This window comes from Gadus morhua, chromosome 13 (assembly GCF_902167405.1).
Source record: "Gadus morhua chromosome 13, gadMor3.0, whole genome shotgun sequence".
NCBI classification, from domain to species: Eukaryota; Metazoa; Chordata; class Actinopteri; order Gadiformes; family Gadidae; genus Gadus; species Gadus morhua.
In genome coordinates, this window is record NC_044060.1 from 10,865,515 (window position 1) to 10,891,897 (window position 26,383).

General features: G+C 44.0%; 1 protein-coding gene across 1 annotated transcript in view; it reads left to right on the forward strand.

The window, feature by feature from the left end:
• Window positions 1-204: 204 nt before the first annotated feature.
• dlgap4b (discs, large (Drosophila) homolog-associated protein 4b) overlaps window positions 205-26,383 on the forward strand; it is a 104,349-nt gene continuing 78,170 nt past the window's right edge. Inside the window, exons 1-2 of the mRNA XM_030374726.1 lie at window positions 205-1,958; window positions 2,372-2,768. The gene's annotated coding sequence lies outside the window, so the exon portion shown is untranslated. The remainder of the gene's footprint in view (window positions 1,959-2,371; window positions 2,769-26,383) is intronic.

The following is a 26,383-nucleotide window of genomic DNA, read 5'->3' on the forward strand; positions in this document are numbered from 1 at the left end:
TGCGTTTGCGTGCGTGCGTGCGTGCGTGCGTGCGTGCGTGCGTGCGCCTCTGCATACAGAGTATCATGTATTTACCAAGTCAATTGGAAGTGCACATTGTTGCCGTGGACTTCATTAAGCATTCAGTAAACCAATGGGAGCTGAGGGGTCTGACAGGGTGAGTGTGTGTGTGTGTGTGTGTGTGTGTGTGTGGGGGGGGTGGGGGGGTAGGTGTCATCAGCAGATGTTCACCAGAGGTCTGACACAACACCATCAGAGGGAAGACAGTGGAGGCAACCATGCATGCTTAAAAGAGGGCAAGCATTTCCTCCTTGTTTGTACTTGAACCCCTTCTGGTTTCGCCTGGATGCGTCTGCCTAGCATAACATATACCTTGTTACTGATGTGAAGGCAATCCAGAGGAAGTGTATCCATTATCAAGCCAGTATGTGTGTTTAAGAGTGCACCATCCATTGTTTAGTTTTTTATTTGGTCTGCAGAATCTGCACAACTTATTAGTACTTTATCGTATAGTTTAAATAACTTAAATAAAACGTCAAATGTATTACTTATTTTACTATTTTTACACACATTAAAAGGTCCAGTGTGTAGAATTTAGTAGCAACTAGTGGTGAGGTTGCAGAGGACAACCAACTGGATAACCCCTCCCCAACCAGTAAGTATTTCATTTTAGTTAAAAAGCTTCATACGTTTTCATCAAACCGAATGCTGATTTTTGTAGCCTATGCTTTTAACCAATCACAATCAGGTCTGGTCAAAGTCACCGTGGTCCCTGTACTATGTGCTGGGACATAACTGAGGTAACAGCCATCCTTCTCAACACATAGTCCTCTTAGTTCATCAATAGTTGTAAACTGTATCTACATTATTATGGATGTATGGGGCTCTGTCTTGTCAGCAGTTGATTCTGATGGCACACCTGAGAGAAGGTTGAGCTCCTTGACAGAAATTATAATGCCACGGAGTGGGATGTATTTCGCTGTTATTAACCTCCTACATTGACGTTACTATAAATCCTTAAAAATGTGTTGGCAAGGGGATAACTATTAAAGACATATTCAAACATACTCATGCGCTATTTCTTTTCTTTACTGAGTATTTTCATTTAGCTGCATTCAATTCTACACACTGCACAATGCAGGACTCCACAGAGACAGACACTTTTTAGTAGTTCGGTGCACGGGTTTGATTCCCATGAAAATAGAAATCCCAATTCCTCAGCGGCTGCTCTCTCCCAGCAGAGCAGCTAGCCCAGTAATGTCAAACAATGAAACCACTGGTGCGTCTCCGGCAGTGCCACTTGTCATCACAACAGACGAGGGCGAGGCCTGAGAGGCCAACTTAAAATCCCTCATCCGCTCCTCTCGTTTAAAAACCAGAGGGTGACCTTAAACAAGAAGCCCACCTCACCTGCACTGCATTTATCCCAAACACAGGAATATACACTATTAACAATATGCTGTTTATAAGTCTTTAGAAAAAGGGCTGAGATTGGGAATCGAGCCCAGTACGTTTCAGCAGGGAAGACAATGCCCTGTCGACAAGAACCTGCCCCCTTTCTTTAACACAGCATCAGTGACAAAAAGGGATGAACCAGAGGAAGATGAAGTCGCAAGTAGCCGCCAATCTGTCAGAATAGTGCCGTATATCTCTCCACACCGGGCCTCTTACCAATCTCCTCATTTAGCGGAGCTTGCCGCCGCACCTGTCCCGTGTCTGCGCAGCTGTTGATTGCTGGAAGGCGAGCAGATGAGCAGGTGCGCCCACTTTGCATAATTGGGTCCGTCAACTGGTATCGATGGTTCAAGGACTTTTTTGATTGGAGCATCGACAGCACACGTGGCCGGTCATTTGAAGAATGTGTCTCATCACCTAGCATCCCTAAGCGACACGTTGGGATCGATGTATCTTTCATGTACAAACCCAAAACACCACCTTGACCTTCTGCAACGGACTGGGTAAAAAAACTAAGCCATTTTACGAGCACAGCATTATCTAGTATCGATATATATATTTCTGGGCAATAAAAAAATGCTATGAAGAGTTATAGTGTAAAACCAAAAATAGAATGTAATGTAAACACGTCATGAGCTGTCCACAGTGCTGATCTCTCTCTCTCTCTCTCTCTCTCTCTCTCTCTCTCTCTCTCTCTCTCTCTCTCTCTCTCTCTCTCTCTCTCTCTCTCTCTCTCTCTCTCTCTCTCTCTCTCTCTCTCTCTCTCTCTCTCTCTCTCTCTCTCTCTCTCTCTCTCTCTCTCTCTCTCTCTCTCTCTCTCTCTCTCTCTCTCTCTCTCTCTCTCTCTCTCTCTCTCTCTCTCTCGTCCCCCCCCCTCCTCTCTATCTGTCTTTCTGCCTCTCTGTTTTCCCCACAGGATCGTGAGCGGCTCCTCTCTGCAGCATTATCGCGCTCCTCCTCGCCTCGAAGTGCGTCCGGACACTTTTGGTTTTTCCTTCTCCTCTTCGCAGAATTCTCAAAACGTTAATGACGCGTTCGGCCATGGAGATCGCTGTGGACCGAGGCTCCTGCGTCTTCCTTCATTGGAAAGACACCGACTACAGGGACGTATAGCCCTACCGTCCCCCGCCGCCGGTATCCCTCTGTACTTCACCGGGAACACCGTCACAGCTGCTCGTCGCTGGGCGCTCGGTGCCTCCGTGTCGTTGGTCTCCATCGCACCTAAATCCGTTTTTTTTAGAAATTGAACCACATCGGAAAGTTACCTACAAAACAAGAAGGATACAAAATTCAAGACATCCACCATTTCTGAGGTAAGCATCACAAATAATTCACACACTAAACTGTTGGATTGTGCCTTGTGCCTGATGTCCAGGCTGCGTTTCTCCTTACTTTTTGTTTTCGCTTTTTGGAGGAAAAAAACGTAGGCTACGTTTCTTCCGTTATTCTCCGCTCCGCACCGAATGATGCAAAACGTTTGTAGGAGATTGCTTTCTACGTTAATAACAGTTGCAGTATTGCTTTCTGATCGTAATGAGAAGACAGATGTAGCCTGATGTCTAATGGGTGGGATTATTATTGTGACTCAGTGTGGTTGTGGATGTAGAATAATATTTTTTTCGCATTTATATCAACCCTTATTTGGAATCACTGCAGATTTTAATTATTTCACTTCCGAGTTGAGGTAGCCTATATTTGGAACTGGATTGTCTGTCTATTATCTTAATTAACGAGATTTTCTTCATTCCTACAATGGACATTGGCCTATTCGGTCAACTGGCAGAGCATTCAGGCGGTGCAATCACCAAATGTTGAAACTGTGGCTCGATGCCTCTAGCAACGTGTGTGTGTGTGTGTGTGTGTGTGTGTGTGTGTGTGTGTGTGTGTGTGTGTGTGTGTGTGTGTGTGTGTGTGTGTGTGTGTGTGTGTGTGTGTGTGTGTGTGTGTGTGTGTGTCTCTGCGTGCATGTGTGTGTTTGTTTTTTGCGTGAGCGCATGTGCGTTTATGTGCGTGTGTATGTATGTGCGGCAAGTGCACTAATAAAGTAGGACTACCAAGCCAGAGCACACAAGTTGTTATTTTTCTACCTGACGTGTTCAGCAATTTCCAAAGTGATTTGGTCGATGCCACTTTATTCCCCAGAAAGTAAGTGTCTCCAAGCTGATTAAACAAGGGCTTGCTTTCCGCCAGCATGTCAGGTGGCCGATAGTAGTGTCCCAGGTCAATATGATCAATGTGAGTCTCCACGATGACTCATTCACATTCCTTTGATCATAACGAAAAGGAAATGCGCATGAAAGGGAACGAGACTTGTTTGTCCTCAACTGAAAGCCATTAATGAATAAAGGGAAATGTAACTGCTGGTCATATCAGCCATGATTGTATAGCAGCCCTTGCTTTGACTCATAGGCTACCTGCAAATAAGCAACTTTGATGAAAACAGATTTCACTGAAGGAAACTCATAAATATGCATTACATATTTGCCGGATGACAAGGGCCAGGCGCCTGGCTCTGCATTCAAATGACTCACTGAAACTGGAGAAAAGTTGAAACCACCTCTCGACGGTTTGCAGGCAAATGTCATCTGTTTCACTTGGTCGTCTCCCAATAGAATGTTCCCCCGGAGGTCCCGGTCAGCACAAGGTGTGTTGTCCTTTCAGCCGAACAATGCAATAGGTAGATTGTATCCAAAAAGGACATGTACCCTTTTTGTATTTATCTCAAAAGTGCTATTGTGAACAAAGCCTTGACACAATTGTTCAACTGTTGACGGATTTTGATATTGAACCAAAACTCAGTTCCAATCCCCGGTATGTCTATGAAGGCGATTCTTGGTCTTCTCTCAAGTTATTTTGGATGCACTCTAATTTCTAAGAAGAAAATACTTGTCCAATGTGTAATATTTACAATAAGGGCATTTAGCAGACGCTTTTATCCAAAGCGACTTACATCGGTTGATACACACATTGACACACCGACGGCAGGGTCAACCATGCAAGGTGACAGCCAGCTCTTCAGGAGCAGTTAGGGGTGAGTGTCTTGCTCAGGGACGCTTAAACACTCAGTTAGGGATCGAACTAGCAACCTTTCGGTTACAGGACAACTGCTATACCTCCTGAGCTAAGCCAACCCGGCTGTAATAGTGCGAGGCCAAAACACCCCATCTATGAAAGACAAGCAGTGTCTGATACGATTTGAATATCTAGTTCCATGTAACCCCACTGAATGTAGCAGGCATGGTAAGCTTGTTAACTTGTCTTTCTAAATGTGTTAAAGGCACAGTTATGGTTCCACGTCGACACAACGCAATGACCACGCAGACACTTTGACGCAGTGGTGAACCCATTTTGGTTTTGCATCAGGTTTTAGTGCGTTGACCAATCACAGCCCTTGCTGCTGCGTCGCCTTGGCACTAGGTTACAATTTTTGGGAGGCGCACGTCAGGCCCTTGCGGTGGGTCAATGGGCAATGGGTTCGTTAACCCCCTTGCATTGCGTCGATGTGGAACCATAACTAAGCCTTAACAGATGGGAGGAGCTACTGTAAGGTGAGCCCCTCATGGTCCCTTTGCAACGCACTGCATGATGTCTGCGTTCTACGCCTTCTTACCGCTAGGGGGTGTCAACTGGTTTCTTGAAGCTGTGGTTAAATGAGCTGTGTTTTGGTTTGTGGTTGCAAGCAGCTCAGTGTGTTTTAAATATGCAAACACACACACACACACACACACACACACACACACACACACACACACACACACACACACACACACACACACACACACACACACACACACACACACACACACACACACACACACACACACACACACACACAGAGAGAGAGAGAGATCACTGTCTTTTCATTTACAACACTTAACGCAGAGGAAGATAGTGATCTTCATATATTCAGATTGAGGGCGATTTGAGACCTTTAGTGTACATATAGCTATATGAGCTATACACACTGCAGAATAATATTCAGGCAGGATATACTTCACGAATCCCAGATAGTGATATATTTTTCTACTAATCAGTAATCTTTGTACATACCTGACCGTCTCCTTGGTATATGTATTCAGTCCCAGTCTCTAACTGACTGGCCCACGGAGATAGTGCCTGTAGTCACTATTTTTCTTTTTCAGTGGCCTAAAAAACAGCCTAACTATCGTGTTTGTGCCCTCAATTTGCTTCGGAAAGACCCTAGTACACTGCACCAACACACAGCCAATTCTCTCTCTCTCTCTCTCTCTCTCTCTCTCTCTCTCTCTCTCTCTCTCTCTCTCTCTCTCTCTCTCTCTCTCTCTCTCTCTCTCTCTCTCTCTCTCTCTCTCTCTCTCTCTCTCTCTCTCTCTCTCTCTCTCTCTCTCTCTCTCTCTCATGCTAAAGACTTGTCTTCCTGTAAACACTCCACCTCTCTTCCACCCTCCCACTCATGCTAATATGCGCCATCATATCTCATCACTTTCAGTAACACTCTGCCCTCTGCCCGCTGTGCCTCCAACAGACCAACGCACACACACACACACATACAGAGTCGACCACACACATACAGAGTCACACACACACGCACATACAGAGTCACACACACGCACATACAGAGTCACCCACACGTACATACAGACTCAAACAAACGCACATACAGAGTCACACACACGCATGTACAGGGTCAACTACGCAAATATAGACTCAAACACACGCCCACAAACGAATACACACTCACAGACAGACTAACACACACGATAATACAGACTGAAACACATTCAAATCCATACAAACTCACACAACATACTTACACTCAAATACAGACTAAGGCACACGCAAATACAGAGTCACACACGTACGTTTCAGACTCACGCACAAACACATACATACTCACAAATCACATAAACCCGCACACAGATTCACCAAAATGCAGATAGACAAGCCAGCACACAAATATAGATTCACACACCTAAGACAGATACATACAGTCTCTTACACACGCTAAGACGATATTTTCACTGTTGCAATGTTTCCTTTAGATCAGTACACTGCAACTTTGAGTTGAGGTGTCATGCATCACTTTAATTGATAGTCAGATCCCAATGGGTGGCACCAATTGGATTACAGCCTAAGTGACTGGTAATCCAATTGTGTTCCAAAAAGCAGTGAATGGAGTGTATGAAGGGAGGATCACCAGGACCCAACAGAACAGCCTAACCCCAGCAGTATGCCAAGGACAGGACATTGCTATTTTCTTCTATTTGTGCTGTGCCTCTGGTTAATAGCACGGTATGTTGCTGAGGCCCATCTATAATGTATGGGTTTGTCCTGTATTAAATATCTGCTGAGCTGAGGTGTACATTCCACACAATGGGATGGATGGCATGATGATATGTTCCCGCGATGGCTGGATGAGAGAAATATTAGGGATAAAGTTGGAATATTTCATCCAATCATATGAGCCTGCAATTTTTCCTCTAAACAAATGGGGTGCCTTTGCCATCCAACCTCAAGTATATAAGCTGGGAGCCCAATGGTGTCTGCATATGAGGCAATCAGAGGGATGACACACATCATATCCGGATTTGACTTCAAAAAGCAATTTTTATAGGGGGCTAATTGGAAATATAACAATGTTTTTATTGCTTATACTTACGGTTAAATGCTTTCCGTTCTTTGGCTGTCACTTCAAACTGACTTCATGTAGACATTCTATATCTGGATATCACAAGCACAAACTGCATCCTGCCAAAGAACTTGCTGTGAAGTAGCTGCAAATACACACATACACTTACACAAACAAAAACACAGTCGAACAAAGATGGCACTCAAACACACACACACACGGACGCACGCACGCACGGCACGCACAGCGTCACACGCGCATGTACTAAACATAATAAACACTGCTCCTTGTCCTCTAAAAACGGAACAGTCCAATGGGGACTGATTGACTTTTGAACACCAATTAACTGCCTCCTCACACCTCACCAACAAACAAGCTGGCATATCCATTCCAATTAAACACTGCCGCCCGTCTTCCCCCCCCCCCCCCAAAGCCTGTTTGCCCTGCAGCCAGAAGCCACCAGAGATGTGGCTCTTTCACCTCCAGCTGCAGGTTGGCTGCAGTTGGAGCTGGCAGAGAATGGGACAGAGAGGCAGACAGAGACACACAAAGCAAAGGAAGCTTTTGTTGTCCTGATGGGCTGTGGAGCTGCAGAGACTATGAGACGACGGGGCCATTCTGTTCCCCACAAAGCCAGGGGGAACAACACAGCTCACCCGCCATTGATTCACGGTGGAGTGAGACACCCAGTGTGCCTCGTTATTCTGAGCCGTTTACACACAGGCCTCTTTTAAAATATTCATTGTATTTTTTTTGTTGTGTCATGCCAAGTGGTGGATAATTTCCACTTTGGAAGGGTTGAAATGATCTAGTATTCTGTTCTGAGAAATCCAGTTTATACTGAATATCTAGGTATCATGTTGTGCTTACCTGGTAGGATGTGCAACAACTACTTATCTTTTCCGCCAGTGTTTTTAAAGCTTTTCCTGGTTATTTGTTGCCAATTTGTCTTTGTTGCCAAGAGGCCCCCCCTGTAATAAGCTTTTACATGGTGGCTTGCTGCATATTCATTTTCTTCCAATTTAGCTGTGTTTACTTATTGGAACCTTAGCTAATGATCATATAGTGTTATGCAAAACACTCAGCTATGTTCCAAAAACATATTTCAAGGCAGCAACAAACCAAAAAGATAACATTCTGCTATTTATAACTAGCGAAAATGCATTCCAAGGGACACACAATTCACATTAATGAACAACCCGCCTGTTCTTGATTTTGTCTGGAGCCCTGTTGGTTAATCCATAGCATTCAATACTGAAGGCCAAAGATGCCTGCAGAAAGGTCATATGGCTCAGGACTTGGGCGACCTGAGTTCACCGCCCAATGCAACAATAGCTTGCTTCTATTGCGCTGAACTAGAGGGCCGTTATTATTTCTTTCTTTCTTTCTTCTATCAATTTTCTATCAGAAACTGCAGAAGCTATGAGCTTTCTTTGCATTGATTAATGGACTTCAGCCGGATACACTGTGCATAACTGACAGGGCATCAATGGGGTGTGAAATACCCAAGTAATTAGTTAAATTGGTGTGTGTGCTTGGGTTTGCTTGCATTTATGTGTGTGTGGGTGGGTGGGTGGGTGGGTGGGTGGGTGCATGAATGCATGTGCGTTTGTGTCTGTCATTCGTTTGTGTTTGATTGTCAAGCTATAGCATATAAAGAGCAACATTGTGGGAGGACAGTTGTGAACTCCAGTCAAATTATCTTCTAAATCCATGAGAGGCATTCTCAGGGGAGCGGGGGCTTTTACAACAGGTATCATGGGATTAGGACAAGAAAGAGAGGCAACCAGAGGGTAAATAACATCAGTGCCGAGGTGAGACGGGAGACTAGTCTGCAGCTCTCTGTCTCTCTGCGTTGTGCCGCTTTCACACCTCCTGTTCCCCTCTGCTGCTCTGTCAATCCTTGGAACCCAAATACAGAGGCGTGACGAATCGCGTGAATACCCAAAAAAGATAAGGATAGTTTTTATGTTTGAACGAAAACATATAAATAGTAACAAAATGCGAAACCATTTCTGACTCCAACACTGCATCGCTGCGCCTCTCTGTCATTTTCTTCGTTTTGATGCCAAGCCCACCCAGCAACAAGGCCCTGTCACGCACTGTGGTCTCAGGCATTAGGATGCACAACCTTCTCTCTCTTTCTCTCAATGGCCTTTATCCCTCCTCTCCAGCCCTCCTCGGCTCCTCCCCTCCCCATCCCCTCCTTCTCAGCATAGCTTCTCTGTCTCTCACCAGATTGCTAACTATAAAGGATACCAAAGCAAACCACTGATGAGTGTGTGTGTTAATCAGTGTGTTGAGGAGGAGAGGCCGAGCTGTCTGTCTCTCCATCAGGGCACTAGGCCGAGGGACAGAGAGCTGGGAAGGAAAAAACAAGCAGAAAGAAGAAAATGGTCACCGCACAGGTGTACACATCACACTCTCACACACACAGATGTAAATGGAGCAACGCAACCGAACCAAAAGCGTACGTGTGCTTGTGCACACACACACACACACACACACACACACACACACACACACACACACACACACACACACACACACACACACACACACACACACACACACACACACACACACACACTGTGCCGGCATTTGTGTGGTTGGACGTAGTAAGATAGATAGGCTAACAGACTGACCAACGGTTGATGTATTTGAATAAATGCTGTATTATTATTTGGCACGATAGCCTGGAGGGTTTTGTATTTTCACTCCCAGAAGAAAGGTTATGAGTTTGACTCCAATGTCCATGTTCCAAGGTAGGCATGCTTGAGCGAACCTAACCCCAACCTGATCATTCATTGCATGCATATTATAATTCACTGCAAATTGCTTAGTATGACATTCGTAGCTCAATGAATAAATAGTTACAGTAAATAATTTTGCGTTTACAAGCTTAGATGTAAGCTTGGTAAGGAGTGACTGACCAGTATTCAATGTAAATGGTTTGGACAAAGGTTATATATTATATACGTCCTATGTTTTCCCAGAAACGATTTCCCCCAATATACAATAGATATTTTGCTGTTTGCTTTCCTTCCTGAGGTAACATTTCTCCACCCTTATCACCCCATTCCGTGCTTTATAAAAAAAGAGTGACACTTCGACTTGTTTTATCTTGCGCAACGTCTGACAGGCAAGGAAACTAGTTTCCTAGCTTTCTTATTTACGCTTCAACTGCAGTCTGAGCAAGAGCAAATGTGTGTAAGTGTGTTTGCTTGTGTGCGTGAGTGTCTGCGTGTGTGTGTCGCCAGAACATGAAATAGATGCGATGCACTTTATCTGGGGGTGTTGGTTAGGGGCAGAGGAAGACATAAAGAAACAGAGATCTTGTCTCTGCGGTGCGCCGGCAGTGCCACGGCTGTAAGTAATCGTACTATCTCGGTCGGCAACGCTTGTTTGCATCTTTAACTTTCCTCTTTGCATATTTTACTTTGTGTAAAGATATAGACAATAGGTCAGAGCTGCTGTGGAGGATAGGGTAGGTGGTTTTGTTTACCGGTATTTAGAAAGGATTTTATGATTCATCTGGTTTTTTTAGAAAGTAATCATCAATTTGTACAACAGATGTATGCTGAATCTCTTTTTATTTTTATTTATTTGGATATTTTATATCTGTATTTAATTATAATAATGCACCCAAAGTGACCTTGCCTGGCCAACCTATTTACTGTAATGGAAATCATTATATATATATATATATATATATATATATATATATATATATATATATATATATATATATATATATATATATATATATATATATATATATATATATATATTAGGGCTGTAACGATACGCGTATCAAACCGAAAATCGCGACATTCAAAGCCCCGAACCTGTCTATTATCTATTGAAAGTTAGGCTATTAAACATGTTGCATTCTATACGGCCTGATTATGTCATTATTTAAGCTACATAGCCTAATAAGAAGCGCTAATACGGATATTTGAATAAACCAACCAAACAGTTAAAGGGGCCCTATTATGCCTAGCAAAAAGCGTCCTCCAACTGCAATCTTTGGTTATTTCTTTATTAATTTAGCTATACTTCAATAGTATTCTTTCGGTTCAAATCTGTTCAGTGTTCCAAATTATTTGTTATTAAATTTTACATTAAGATAATTGGCATTTAAGTGTTGTTTGAATAAAATGCTTTTTAAATTTAAAAGAATCGTGGGATGTATCGAACCGTGGGTCAAAAATCGTGATACAAACCGAATCGTGAATTTGTGTATCGTTACAGCCCTAATATATATATATATATATATATATATATATATATATATATATATATATATATATATATATATATATATATATATATATATATATATATATATATATATATATATATATATATATATATATATATAGCTATATTATAGCTATATATATATATATATTATTGTATTATTGTTATCATTTGATACAGCAAATAGATTAAAATAGGTAAACATTTAACAAGTAATGAATGTAGCAAGACAGGAATTTAGCTAGCACCTCATCGTCATGAAAACCCAACTGAAATAGCTTCAAAGAAAACAACTTTTGAGAGTTAGGAAGACCAGGAGAAATGTCAGATTATAATGATTGTCAGAAACAGCAAACATACGCCCACACCCGTTTGCTCACACACTAAAAGATGATCCTCCTGCTGTGTGGTGATTGCCCACACTTTGGAGCAATCTGACCTGCAAAAATATATTATCAAGCAGCCTTTACTTTGTAAGACTTACTACCTCATTATCATAAACAACATGGATATTAATATCTATATTTCGACTCTGCCCTAATCAAATGCACACTTTTTTGAAAGTGTGTCTTTGAATAAATGAATATAAGAATAAAAAGACCAATGTGTTAACAGTCCACAATTAATGAAAGGGGATTTGGGGAGAAGAAATATGCTAATAATGCAGTTTTCATATTCCCAATGTCAAACCGTCTGAGCGTGGGGCCTTTCTTTAACCATGCAATCATGCCTTTGTCAACCTCGGCTGGTTTACTTCAGTATGTGCAAAGTCGTCATGAAGGGCACTTGAATTAGTCCTCTGCAGCCCTGGAGACCTCCTTGCTCTATAAAGTAGATCCCTCCCCAGCTAATCTACCGTTTGAGCATTGTTTAATAATGCAACCAGCACCGCCAAGCCCCCCTACAACGTGGGGGCTGGGGGATTCATCTCAAGATACAGCTCCCACAGGTTAGGCGTAGTGAGTTCAGGCGGGACACACTAGTCATGCGCCGCCTATAAGCTGACAGCTAACACGGTCCAATCAAACGCACGCACACCGATAGGCCATCAATTCAAGACACAAGGGTTGAGACATCTGATGTACCCCATGGGGGATTGTATAGTGCTCCCTGTTGTCATATGTTGGTATGCTGTTGGTATTCTGTATCTGACCTCTGTATGTCAAGCATTACATCCTACAGCAGGGAGCCCCAAAAGAGGGTGGGACCAATCCAAAAACCCCAATATTAAGATGTGATACCTCCAAGAAGTATTTGCTGAAACATTGAAATGTCACTGGGATATGGTCCTGGAATCAATCATTTAAACCACATAGGGTGAATGTAATGACATGCAGCTGCTTGTTTGGCGCCTACTAGGGGTTGAGGGGTTGAGGGGTTGCCTAGGTTACTTCCTGTGAAACATCCTTTAAGTTACCATGGGGTTGTTACATTAGTAATACACATAGAATATAATGACTAAAAAATGTTAAATATTGAATACCTATATATTTTGAATCTCTTTTGTAAAATGTAAAGATTTTGTTCTCCTCGTGAATCTACTGGGGGGCCCAATACATCCCCCCCCCCCCCCCCCTCCCCTGACACAATCAGTCCTACCTTTCCTCCATTATACCCAAACATTTGGTTTTGTGGAATTAATCTTGCTGGCTCTCTATTTCAGCACCGTAGAAACTAACCTTTGTTGTTTTGGCTGACATTACACTCAGGTCTCCAAAGCCCTGAGCAATCCAACATTTCTGAAGGCATATATGGCCTTTTTATAGTCACTCAACGGGGTAGCAAATCAAATTTAGCATTTCCCTGTTCAGTGATTAAGTTTATTTTCCTCTTCATCTGAGCAGAAATGCAACCTCTTTCTGAAGTGGTTGAGGGATACTAATGTAAGTTTACTGTACGTGGCTCTACCCACACATTGCATTTTTTGTCAGCTTCCCCAAAACACAATTTGAATGTTCCACTTTGACTCAAAAAAACAGGGTAACTGCCCTTTCGTTACACTAAGGTGCTTGTAAATATACTCATGGAAGTCTGCATGGGCAGCGGTTGACTGCGGCGTCCGAGAGAGGGTTAAGCGTCTCGGACTCTTATGAGATATCGCCACAGTGTGTTCATATAGACTTCTCTACACAACGACGATACTAAAATAAGCATCACAAATATGCCATCGGTTGTAAAAAGCCCCTCCTTCCTAAGACTTCAGCCCAAAATGCATTCTTTCTTTGTGTCTTCTCTCATAGTGTTCAAATTCGAGCTGAAAAGGTGGGTTCTGGCTCTAGAAGATAATGTAATTTCAAACGCTTTCAGTACAGATGGGCTAAATCTTTAACATTTGGCTTTGACTTTTTTAGGAACAAAGTTATTTAACACAAACAAAACAAATGACCTCACTGTCAAGATGGCGGCCAGGATGACCTTACCGAGATGTCATCTAAATGGGAGCCCATCACATTACCAGACGGGCTCCCATTCATTAACCTTTAGTCCACTTGACACGGTTCCCTGTCAGCGTGCTGTCTAATAGGCTTCATGCAGACCCAACTAATTGTGATCTCTGAGAGTCTCTCTGTAGCATCATCTTATCTTATCTCTAAGAAGCCCTGGCTTCAGCCCCCTGTCTCCTCCATAGAGTTAAGCCCCGTTTATCATCTGTGACAGGCAGACAAAGAGAGAATGACAGGTCCAGTTTGGAGGATGGGTCACCATGGGTTAACCCTAAGCCAATTCGGTTGATTTTTTTCGAAATATGTGTAGCAACTCTACTGCTGGATTTGCTTCAGCACTTTATGATGACGTCAATAAGGACTGAAATAGACAGAAGGGAACTGAAATGGACTGAGCTCTCCCTTGCCCTAGGGTATTTACTATACTATGGTGGTAGCTTGTGTGTCAGTGCCTATGTGCCTTAGAGGACAACAGCGGTCTGGGTGTTCAAAACATTGTTACTGTCTCACCGGGCTTCACTAAAACATCCGTTACCAAGGCAATCTGTGAAATGACTGCCGGAGAGCATTTACCTTGCGCTTAGCTTCCCCGAATTTAAACGTGGCAATGTAGCACTTTGATTGTTGTGATTGAAGAGTACTTGAATGAAGATTCATTGTTATGTTGTCCACAAACTATCTTCTAACTATTGCACATTTATTCGAAAAGATGAAAGGGCTATATCGACAATGTTTACCTTCTTACCTACCGCACACACGCAAAATCCTCTCCTGCAGAATCTTGACAAATGATATAGATTAAGGATGTTTTAATGGAGGCTCCCAGACTGGGAGCCTCCAATGGCCTGGGACTTGATGACCCAGACCAGACCTCAACAGGTCGCCGTGGATGATATTTGTCCGTTGAACCTGAATCGACTGAATCATTATGTTCCAGTAACCCACACAAATTATGTGTGGGCCTATTGGTTCAATTGAAACATTTATCTGACGGCTGTAGGGTGGCTCATAAAAAAGACTGCAGTGGGGCCCCTAATGACCGACCAACGCCACACACCCGTGCCGTATCTTATGGCGATGAAAGGCAATGGACGTGGCCTGCGTTATATAGCTCACATCCAAAACGATGTGGGCCAACAACGGTACTAGGAGTGCTTGAACCCACAAAGTTCAGATTCTGAAGCACGTTTCTAGCCAAGCCTTGGGCTTCTTACCGTTATATGTAAGGTTGTGTTATTGCTAATAAATACACGTACTACTGTCCGCCCGGCCGCAGGGGCCAGCAGCCCACTCGCCTCAGAGAGCGAGACCCTCTGCACTCGGTTATTCTTACTTAAGCGGGGGCTGGGGTTATTTATATTTTGCATTGCATCGCCCCCAATGGTCAAAGGGTCCCACCGGAAAAGCTCTGCCCTAAACCCTGCCCCGACCGGTAATGACCTTTAATATGTGTGTTGTGCCTTTTGTGTGCAGTAATAACTATCTACACCGTCGGCAAATGACAGTATCTCTCACTCAGTGCATTAAAGAAGCTTTTAAAGTAATAGTTTTCATGGGTCCACTGATTTTCTTGGCTGCTCAGGCCCCTCAGCGCTGTATGAAGCTATGTGGGTTTCTGTCTTTGAACCCCCGGCAGCGCACCAATGAAGTGAGACCGTACGAGGAGACATTAGACCCTCATCTGGAATTGCTTAGTGAAACATTATTGTTTAGTTAAGGTTCCGGCACCAGAGAAAAAGTACACAACCTAAGGCAATGGTTCGGCATATAAACATGTGCTCTTAAAATGTCTGCTTGAAGGTTTACAGTGTAATAGTAATAAAGAAGATTGAATTAGTGAGCCAAACGTTTAGCCTTTGACCAAATGGGTGGAATTTTTGATAAATAGAGTGATACAATAAAGTCGCTTGCAGTGGACTAAGTTTGCTTAAGTTTGCAAAAAACAATCTTTGCTATAATTAAATCTCTTTATCCTATAGCAACTTCCTTTTGAGTTTCAGTTTAAAGTACACTCATTTGTTTATATGTTTATCGTTTATTGAAGCATTTGCATTCTTTATTAACTTGACTGATTTAAATGTTGGGCAAAGGAGGATAGCCTAGTCTAGTGTCTAGGGTGTAGACTTCAAACCCAAAGTCTCTGGGTTCGAGCCCCAAAGTCAGCAGTAATTCTTGAGCAATACTCATAAAAGATCCAGCTCAGGTGTTGGTGTGAATCCCTGTTCGTCTTTATTGCCTGACCTATCTTGATGTTCAGTGGTGATTCATGTCTGCGCTGGACCACATCATTTATTAAGCACCGCAAGCCAGTTTTCTGCCCGTCTCCGGAGCTTGTAAATCTTGCAAAAGGTTACAACCCCAACTTCTCTTCAGAAGAAATACCCTGGACAGACTCTGCACACACACAACTCCAGCCCTTCACATAGCGAAGGAAAAATACATATTTATATGTATTTGTATGCAGTAACATATGTATGAGTGCATCATTTAGTAAAAATAAATGTACAATTCATTTTCAGATGTGATAATGTCTTGTTTAAAATTAGATTGAGCCATTGGTCTACCATGCTTTTTGTTAACGACAAGAAAAAAAGAGTTAGATAAAAACATCTCCAAAAACCCTCTTCAAAAAATCCTAGCAGAAAATCATAAACTATGACCGTAAGTAATAAAACATTGAAGGTGAAACATTGATATGCTATTTATGCCCCCGACTTATCAAAAAGTGATGAGTTGCGGTCAACCTCGAGCCTTAGCCCCCTAGTACAACTAAACCAATTGTGCACATGCTGCTGTCTGTCCAGACTGCAGGTCTACTGTGCACACTGCAATGCACTAGGTTGACCTACAATCGGGGCCTCCAAGAGAGTACAAATTGAACAACATGCCTCATTTGACCTTGCTTTGAGTACAACCAAAGCACGGCTTGTCCAATACACTCTGAGCTACACTCCCCCCCCCCCCCCCCCCCCCCCCCCATGTTACAGGGCTTTTAGCCTATTGGGTACATTGTGCCCGTTTCATGTCTGCAAGTTTTCGTCGTCTTTGATCTTTTCCTTTTTTTAAAGTGACAGAGCAAATCCCGCACATCCTTGCACTTTAAATAGGCCAACTGCTGACCTAATTGAACACCGCTGCATCTGTCAGTGGTAGTGGAACTGCTACTCAAATGAGGAGAGGAGAGGAGAGGAGAGGAGAGGAGAGGAGACAAGAGGAGGCAAGATGGGGCATGTGAGGGAGGAGAGAGTGAGAGCTATGAAAGGAGAGAAGAGATGGGGGGATGGGAAGACAGGGGAGGAAGGGAGAGGGATGAGAGGAGGGATGAGGAGAGGAGAGGTCAGGAGAGATGAAAAAGGAGAATGTAGGAGAGGGATGGAGGAAGGTAAATAAGAGGAGGGGAGGAATGAGAGGAGAGCAGAGAGAGGTGCTAAGAGAAGTTAACAGAGAAGAGGGGGAGGCTGAGTGGACTGGACTGTTGAGATGAAGGCAAGTGATAGATGTAACAAGATAATTTAGTGGAGGTAGGAACAGGAGGACATGGGAAGGGCTCTAAAGAGGAGAGAATGATGACAAAAGCTAGGTCCTCCTGCCTGTGCCAGTGGCTAGCCACTTTCCTTTTTTTCAACCACATGCCAGAAATAGCAGGGGCTATTTCTATGCATCATGGTGGAATTGACTTAAGGAGGAAACGGCCTCTGGAGGTTATCTAATTTGATTTGTCATGATGATGAATACTGTTGTGATGAGAATTTCGTGGTGGAAAGAAAAATTAAACCTGTGTGGCAATGTGTCTGTCTGTGTGTGTGTGTGTGTGTGTGTGTGTGTGTGTGTGTGTGTGTGTGTGTGTGTGTGTGTGTGTGTGTGTGTGTGTGTGTGTGTGTGTGTGTGTGTGTGTGTGTGTGTGGTTGTGTGTGTTTGTATGTGTGTGGAGATATGGGAGGTTGTGTTTGAGTGCAATGCGTTGGTGGCCAGTTGCAAACACCGGACTCTTTAACGCTGCAAAACTGTAATTAGCTCAACTCCACCTCATGCTCTGAGCCAGCTAATACTATGGTTTTAATATTACTGGCTCATCCCTGGCTTCCTCTCTCGATCTCGCCACTCTCCCTCCTTCTGTCTCTGTCTCTCTCTGCATCGCTCACCCATTTCTCTGTCTCTACCTTCTCTCTCTCTCTCTCTGTCTCTGTCTCTGTCTCTGTCTCTGTCTCTCTCTCTGTCTCTCTCTCTGCCTCTGTCTCTCTCTCTGCCTCTCTCTCTGCCTCTCTCTCTCTCTCTGCCTCTCCCCTGTGCTGCAGCGGCGAGTGTCCTTGTTCTTGACCTATATAATGACCTGCGCCGCATCCTGACAACACAAGCAGTATATGCCATCGGGTCCTGTGTGGCATGGCCGCGATGCAGGCTACCTGCTCGCCTTAGCCCCTTGGCACCGCATCAAACACGTGGGCGTTCAGTGGTTTAATAAGCTCTCATCGGTTACTCTGTGTTCTGGCTGTAGTCAATACCAATGTGGAGATGCCTCTGATTAAAAGCATTCACGTAACCTTGATGTCTTCATGTGCTAATTCGAACCTAACAGAAATAGCATGGGTCTATCTGGAACCAAAAAAAATGTTGGTCTGGGTAATAGACAATCATCCTCCGTAGCTACTGCTATTGCATGCGTAAGGCTCTGGTGCAGAGGAAATACCGTAGGCGTATTATTATGGCTGGGACAGTCGCTGTACAAATACACACACACACACACACACACACACACACACACACACACACACACACACACACACACACACACACACACACACACACACACACACACACACACACACACACACACAGAGAAAAAAACAGTTACATGACTCACAGCATCAACACTTCCTCACCAGGAGAGGACAGAAGAACCTGACACAGTGCAGGGGCTGTGGGGAAATGTGCTGCATTTAAAAGACACAGCATCCCCATCCAACCAGGTGGCCAGGGATAAAGAGGCTGCTCTGCTCTCAACGTAGAACAAATACCAGAATACCAGGAAGAACCACGAGACACTTGAGTGAATCGCACTACAAGGTCCATCTAGATTTGAGTTTCCAGAGGGTTTATCATGATTAGGATTATCTAACAATGGAGGAGGGGGGGGGGGGGTATGGGAAGTTCATAATGGCTGGAGATGCTCGCAACTTTTCAGCGTGACATTTGGAACAGGATTGGGTAATCACAGTGACAGTGTGGCATTTGAACCCTAGGGTAGAGGACAGCTGGTGAAGCTGTTTATGTAGTCCACGTTGATGTGCTCATGACAGAGCCTGTTGGTAACATCAAGAGTAGAACTAGTTATTGCTGCTCTAACTCTACGCCTCCTAGAGCATTGGGATTATAACCGAATAGGGATTTAAGAGGGGGGGGGGGGGGGTCTGTTTATGCAATGGAATCATAGCTCATTCAGGTTAGTTAAGTTTAAGTTGAATCACCCATTCTCATCATCATAGATCTGTACAAGACCCTAACCTCATGACAAAGTTGACAGAGGCTTGACGCTTACTAACATGGGCATATCGTGTGATCCACTGTGCGGTTGGGCTGTGGTTCAGCCCTTGTATCTCTTTTCCATACTTAGTAAATCACACAAGAAACACATCAGACTGTGGCTTCCTATAGGTCTCTTGGGAGAGGGGGCGAACCCTCTTTGTTATTTGACGACCAATACGTTTGTTCGTAAAAGCAACCCAACGTTTACTTGTTGGGCTGCTACAGCGCTTCAGGGTAAGATTCTAAGTTTTACAGATCAAATAAGTCCTGGCTGTTTTGTTTTAAAGAAGCGGTTTTGTCCTCGGCTCCTGGGGATCTTTTAAATATCAACAGGTTTTCTTCCTTATTATCGCATTTAGGAATTTGAAATGTTAAGGAAATCTAGCGGCTAAAATTAGTCGTCGCTCGTTCTGTGAAATTAATCATAAATCATCATAAATGAACTCGCTTCTAGTCGAAGGTCATAAAAACCCACTCTAATCTGTGCATGTTTTTCATTTTAGTGTAACAACAATGTACTAAAAATATCTAGTGATGAGATTCATTAAACAGCAATAAAGGAATAGGAACCCATGTGAGCAAGTGAGAGTCTTAAGATAGATGAAAAGGTGAGTGAACATTTCTCATCATTGGCATTCTGTGAGAACATCAAAGAAGGGTGTGCTGCAAGTTAACGTATCAGCTTCATTCACTTCACCAATAAAGGAATTTCTTTGTCTTATATTCAATGTAAATAGGGTTTGATGGATAGGGAAGCCTAATGGATAGAGAGCACAGAAGAGAAGATAACAAGATTTCTGAAAATAAACTTGGTAGGCCTAAGAAGACCCCCCTTCCTCTCACCTCCCTACCTCCCTACGTTTCTCTGCAATTTGGAGGTGTTACATTCAGGCACCTGTGGTGGAGCCGTGATAACACTGTGTGCCAAATGGGATTGACAGGCAAGATGGACGCCCCGAAGAAAATCGGATGCCCTGATTGGTCAGAAATTAGATCATATTTAAAATGTATCATACATAGGGAGGCACGTTCATCCAGAATAGATACTCTCACAGAGCATTTCAATCACTAAAACCTTTACCCTTTAATCTTACCACAGCACCGTTAATTAGGCTCAGAGTAGCTTTGGGCGGTTACAATGGTGTTTGTCTGTCTGTTTGATTTGTTGGTTTTGTAATGCTGCCATAATTTCCATCTAGATCTTTATTCTTATCGGCAACAAATACAACATTCAAATGGCAACCATTATGAGCCATCCTACCAAGGCATATAAGAACACATAACAAAACAATTATAATATTCATATGATTTACAATTCAATACATTATTTGCAGCAATCAGGGATGGTTCACGATGAGGCCATATTCATCTTTCCCCAATTATGAATGTTTATTCAACCCTCATTTCCCCAGGGTAGGATCTAGCAGGACACTGCTAATTCCCCCTAATAAGCACGTCTTCGGAGCTGTGAGAAAACCAGAGCAACCAGAGAGAATCTGTGTGAACACAGAGAACACACATGCTGGTGCTAGCGTCTGTGCTAACAGCCATCATGCCAAACCAAGTATAACCTACATGGGCCAAGCCTGCTTTGAAATCAGCTCATTAATATTTGTTGTCTTTTAGAAGGCACAACTTATGTTCTGCCTTAGCCCCAGTTAATGACAACATAATTAACCCAGACTTACAACAGCCGTATATGAGTTAACATGAAATGTTGATATTAAATTAGATATTAAAAGAGCTTTGATAAGCTTGCTTTGATAAGCGTTTGCATACTTAGAGGGTTGATGGTATGCGTGACACATCACTTCCAACTTAACTTCCCACCTTGGTAATCTTCTTGATATTTTGTGATATAACTTATTCCATAATTGTAATTCTGGGGCCCGTCGGCGAGATTATGTTCTTCATGCTAATTTATCTCACTTTGCATAGTTCACCGAATAGTTCACACCTGGGGAGATGACAGTATGCCCAGAGTCATAACACATTAGAAGATTCAACTTGTGTGTGTGTGTCTAAGTCCATTTTTGCCTTTGCGCGTGAAAGCACAAGCGAGGCGTGTGAAATTGCATGTGTGTGTGCCTTTCTCGTAGGAGACATTGGGCACAGCCTCCCTGGAGTTTGTTTATGACAGTTAAAGTGGACAAAAGTATTTTTTCAGATGTCATTTTTGATGAGATTCGTCCTTCTTAGTTTTTATCTTGACAGAATATCGCAAGCCCATAATTTTCATGGATTTTCTTAGTTTTGCATGGGCAGCAGTTCAACAAACTTTGGTAGAAGGATTTTATCTTTTAAAAGGAAGAAAATAAAGAAAAACAGATTACATGGTGGTCATGTATGATAGCTATTTAGATGACAGATGTCAGCTTCATGTATCAACAATCTGTAAGTCCAAACCCATGTTTTCTCTCTCGGTCTCTCGGTCTCTCTGTCTTTATCTCTGTCTTTATCTCTCTCTCGGTCTCTCTCTCTCTCGGTCTCTCTCTCTCTCTCTCTCTCTCTCTCTCTCTCTCTCTCTCTCTCTCTCTCTCTCTCTCTCTCTGTCTCTCTGTCTCTCTGTCTCTCTCTCTCTCTCTCTCTGTCTCATACTCTCTCTCTCTGTCTTTATCCCTCTCTCTCTCTCATACTCTCTCTCTCTGTCTTTATCCCTCTCTCTCTCTCTCACATTAAGTGCACTTGCCTCCCGTTTCTTATTGTCCCTGTCCTTTCACTATGGCTGTTCTGGGATGCCGTTCATTAGCAGTTGAGCCCAGGTCAACTTCTTCTAACCACAGCCTCGTTCAACCCCACTGTTGACATTTATCACCAGTGAAAGGCTCATTCATTTAGCTGGTCTATCTCATGTGCACGTGCAAACACACACATGCCTGTGCACACACGTTACAGTCTTTCTGAATATATATAAAGCCTTCGTCCTTGTGGATTGTCCCACTATGTGTTACTTTAGAATATTGATATACACTAGTGCCCGGCCCCTATGCATGAGTACACCTTTCATAATTCTCTATAGTTGATTCAGGGAAGGACAAGGATACATGAGGACAACAGTCTGTGCATGCAGGGTGCTCTATGCAATGGTAGCACTGCATGAAGTCATGCCCTGAACATAAAGCTAGCAGTTCAAAATCATTTTAGTATGCTTCCTATGAGTCTGAAAATCCTTCCCATAGGTTGTGTCTGATCTGCACCTCTTTATTAGCAAACGCAAACAAATCTGAAATAACCTCATTGCCTCCGTCACTGCCCATTCCTCCCTGAATAACCCATATGTTGTTGCTTCTGCTGTTGTTGTTGTTGTTGCCATGTGGACCAGGCCTTCCAGAGAGCAAATTCAAAATCCACACATTCATCATGTGATATCGTAGTTGTAGTCGAGATTCACATGTGTGTATGAGTGAGTGAGTGAGGACAGTGCACTTTCGCTTTCAGGCTTAATGCGGCATATTAAATGATGAAAACCACATAATGGATGTCATTGTAAGTGACTTAGATGCATTTTGTGCATGCGATGTGCACTCTTTATTTTGCCAAAAATAAAGCAAATGGAATGCATTATTAGTAATATTTGTATTAATTCAGCACATGTTACAAACATGAGAATCGCAGGAAATTCAATTTAGAACGAGTCCCCTTCGACATTATGCATGCACTTTGATTTGCGACGGGAGCCTCAGGGCAGAGCAGAGCAGAGTGCGGGTGGTGGGTGCTGGTAACAGGCCCTGTCTCCCGCCGTGTGATTGACGAATGCCTCTCCGGAATACAGCCCAGGCCCAGTGAACAGCCTTTTTTTGCCTTTTCTCTGAAACCCGAGTCACTTCCTGTTATTGAATCACCCAGCTGAACTTCCTGTTTACGTCCTGCCCCATCTCGACAGGAAAAGCACAGAAAAGGACTGAGCCAATTCAATTCCATTCCCAGAGTGCATTTGTGCTATTCTCGCGTGAGCATGCTGATTGATTTGATTAACAATATGGATTGATTTACATATGTCGAACAATTTTACACCCGTAAATTGTTACTTGTTACTTTGCCCCCTACTGGTCCTTTAGACCCATATAAAGACCGTAGGTTACAGCAAAGGAAACAGAAACAGAAACCAGAAACCAAACAGAAACCTGGACAGGAAAAACCAAAGTAACTAGTCCAGTGTAGCGGCATGAGCATTAACTAACGGCAACAATCAGCAATCAGCTCGGCCAGCCTGGCATCAATCACTCTGTCTCGGCGCTAACAGAGGGACAGGGGGTCAACGGCAGTTCACCCAAATCATTTGATATCCATTTGTCATCCCGGGAAAATGACCAGTAATGTGTGACCTCTGCAGTAATTAATAGTCTAATCACTGTGTACTGCGGAGGGAGCGTGGTCTCGGCACCTCTCTGCTGATGTAATAGCCTGTGAAATCCATTACGATATCGACGCGGCCACTGGGAGCCAGACGCATCTTAAAACACTGACGTGACGACTTGCCTGTAGAAACGGGGCTTCTCGACAGGCCGTGAACCAATGAGGGGGAAGGATAACAGTGACCCCTCCCACTCTTCCTCTGACCTCCCTAACCACACATTAGTTGTAATGCGGGGTGCAAATTCCGTGACGTTGAGGTCTAATTGTGTTTCGTCGGCATGTAGGTCGTAAGGACATGATTCACCAGTCCAACACGCTTTTAGATCAGCCCATCTGCATTTGGAGGGCAAGCTTCAGTGGAGCTGTCTGAAACAGCTTTCTTTTATACAGAGTGAGGATTTTATTGGGGTAGATTAATAGGCTCTGTCTTTTTGTCTATACTTCAGTTGGATCTTAGTTAAAGCCCAAACAAATAAGTAGAACTAGCTTTGCATCTAAGCTAATTCAATTGCTTGCTCTAGGACAAAATACGTCCATTTAAATACACAAGAATGAATTATTTGCCAAGCTATCGCACTAATGTTGCTTATTTGACTATCCATCTCTCAATAAGCTATTAAACATATATCTCTCTCTAGTAACTGTCTAGTATTTAGTCTCCCCTTTGTCCATTCAATTAGCTCTTCAGCACTGCTCTTCGATTAATGTTTCGCCTCTCTCCTATTCAACAATCCTTTTATTTACTAAACTCTCTCTCTCTCTCTCTCTCTCTCTCTCTCTCTCTCTCTCTCTCTCTCTCTCTCTCTCTCTCTCTCTCTCTCTCTCTCTCTCTCTCTCTCTCTCTCTCTCTCTCTCTCTCTCTCTCTCTCTCTCTCTCTCTCTCTCTCTCTCTCTCTCTCTCTCTGTGTGTGTGTGTTTATACATCCCTCTCCTCAACACAGTAGCCATAGTTGGGTGTGCGTTTGGGAGGAGGGAGATCCTGTCTCCATGGTAATATGTACAGGTTGAACTGACACGGTCATATCAGTAGCAAGAAGACATACTTGGACGTGGTGGAGTACAAGAGGGTGGTAGTGGTTGTGGTGGGGATGATGGTGGTGATGATGATGGTGTTGGTAGGGTTGGCTGTGGTGGTGGTAGGGGTGGTGGTGAAGATGGTGGTAAAGATGGAGGTAGGAGTGGCTGGGGTGGTGATGTTGGTTGTAGGGATGGCTGGGGTGATGATGATGGTGGTGGTAGGGGTGGCTGTGGTGATGGTGGTGGTGGTGGTGGTAGGGGTGGCTGTGGTGATGGTGATGGTGGTGGTGGTGCTGGTGGTGGTGGTAGGGGTGGTGGTGGTGGTGGCGGTGGTGATGATGGTGGTAGGGGTTGCTGTAGTGGTGGTGGTGGTGGTAGGGGGGTCTGTGGTGGTGGTTGTGGTGTTGTTGATGGTGGTGGTGGTACTGGTGGCGGTGGTGATGATGTCGGTAGGGGTGGCGGTGGTGGTGGTGGTGGTGTTGGTAGGGTTGGTGGTGATGTTTGTGAAGGTCGGGATGGTGGTAGCGGTAGTTAAGTTGGCAATGTGATCTACGGCTAAAACAAAATGGATGACGTTGATATTATTGGTGGAAAATGCAACATTTTAAGATGGAGTGGTGGTTGAGGTGGTGAAAATGATGGAGGTGGTAGTGACGGTAGTATCGAGGATGGGGTGATGGTGGTGTTGGAGGGGATTCTTTTGGAGGTGGTGGTGGAGGGGGTGATGGCGGAGGCAGCAATAGTAGCGACGATGGCTCTAGTGTTGGGTGATAGCGGTAATGACAGTGTGCACCGCCATGACACATCACACATTACCACAAATATCAATTTACTACGTTTCATGAATGACGCACTAATTGGTGTGTGACTCAACTATATGCTGCAGACAGAAGCGGACACACACACGCACACAAACTCACACATTTGGTTAAGGGCACTCAGAAAGTCAGAAAAGGCCCTGGATGCCCCCCTGGTTCTCGGTCTCTCCCAGATTGAAGCCCTGCCCCCCATGGTTCTCTGTCTCTGCCTGTCTGTGAAGCCCGCCTCTCTCCCACAAAGTGTGCTGGTTGTGTCCATCTGCGAGAGACATCAATATTTCAAGGCTCTCTCACCACCGTTCTCCCTGGGGGGGGGTGGGCCCTCGGAGCTCAGAGAAGTGGTAGGTCAGGTGGTTTATAGGGGCTGTGTGTGCGTGCGTGCGTGCGTGCGTGTGTGTGTGCGTGCGTGCGTGCGTGCGTGCGTGCGTGCGTGCGTGTGTGTGTGTGTGTGTGTGTGTGTGTGTGTGTGTGTTCCGGTTTAGATGCGTGTATAGAGCAAATGATAGAGTGAGAGATGAGGAGGTAGAGGGAAGGAGGATGGGTAAATAGATAGGAAAAATATATAGAATGAGATAAATGTCTGTGTGTGTGTGTGCACGTGTGTGTGTGTGTGTGTGTGTGTGTGCGCGTGCTTTTGCGAGTGTGTGTGTGTGTGTGTGTGTGTGTGTGTGTGTGTGTGTGTGTGTGTGTGTGTGTGTGTGTGTGTGTTTTGGTCAGAGATGGATTGAGGGACGGCAATGAGGCTAATGAAAAGCCAAAAGAGGAGACAGTTATGTCCTGTTGTAACGCCCTATCCTGACTTATCTGAAAGGCTCCTCTTGGTCCATATCCACGCAGCAGCGGGGAACAGCGTCATGAATCGGGGCCAACGTGTCGGGGAGCGGAAGAAATGAACGTTT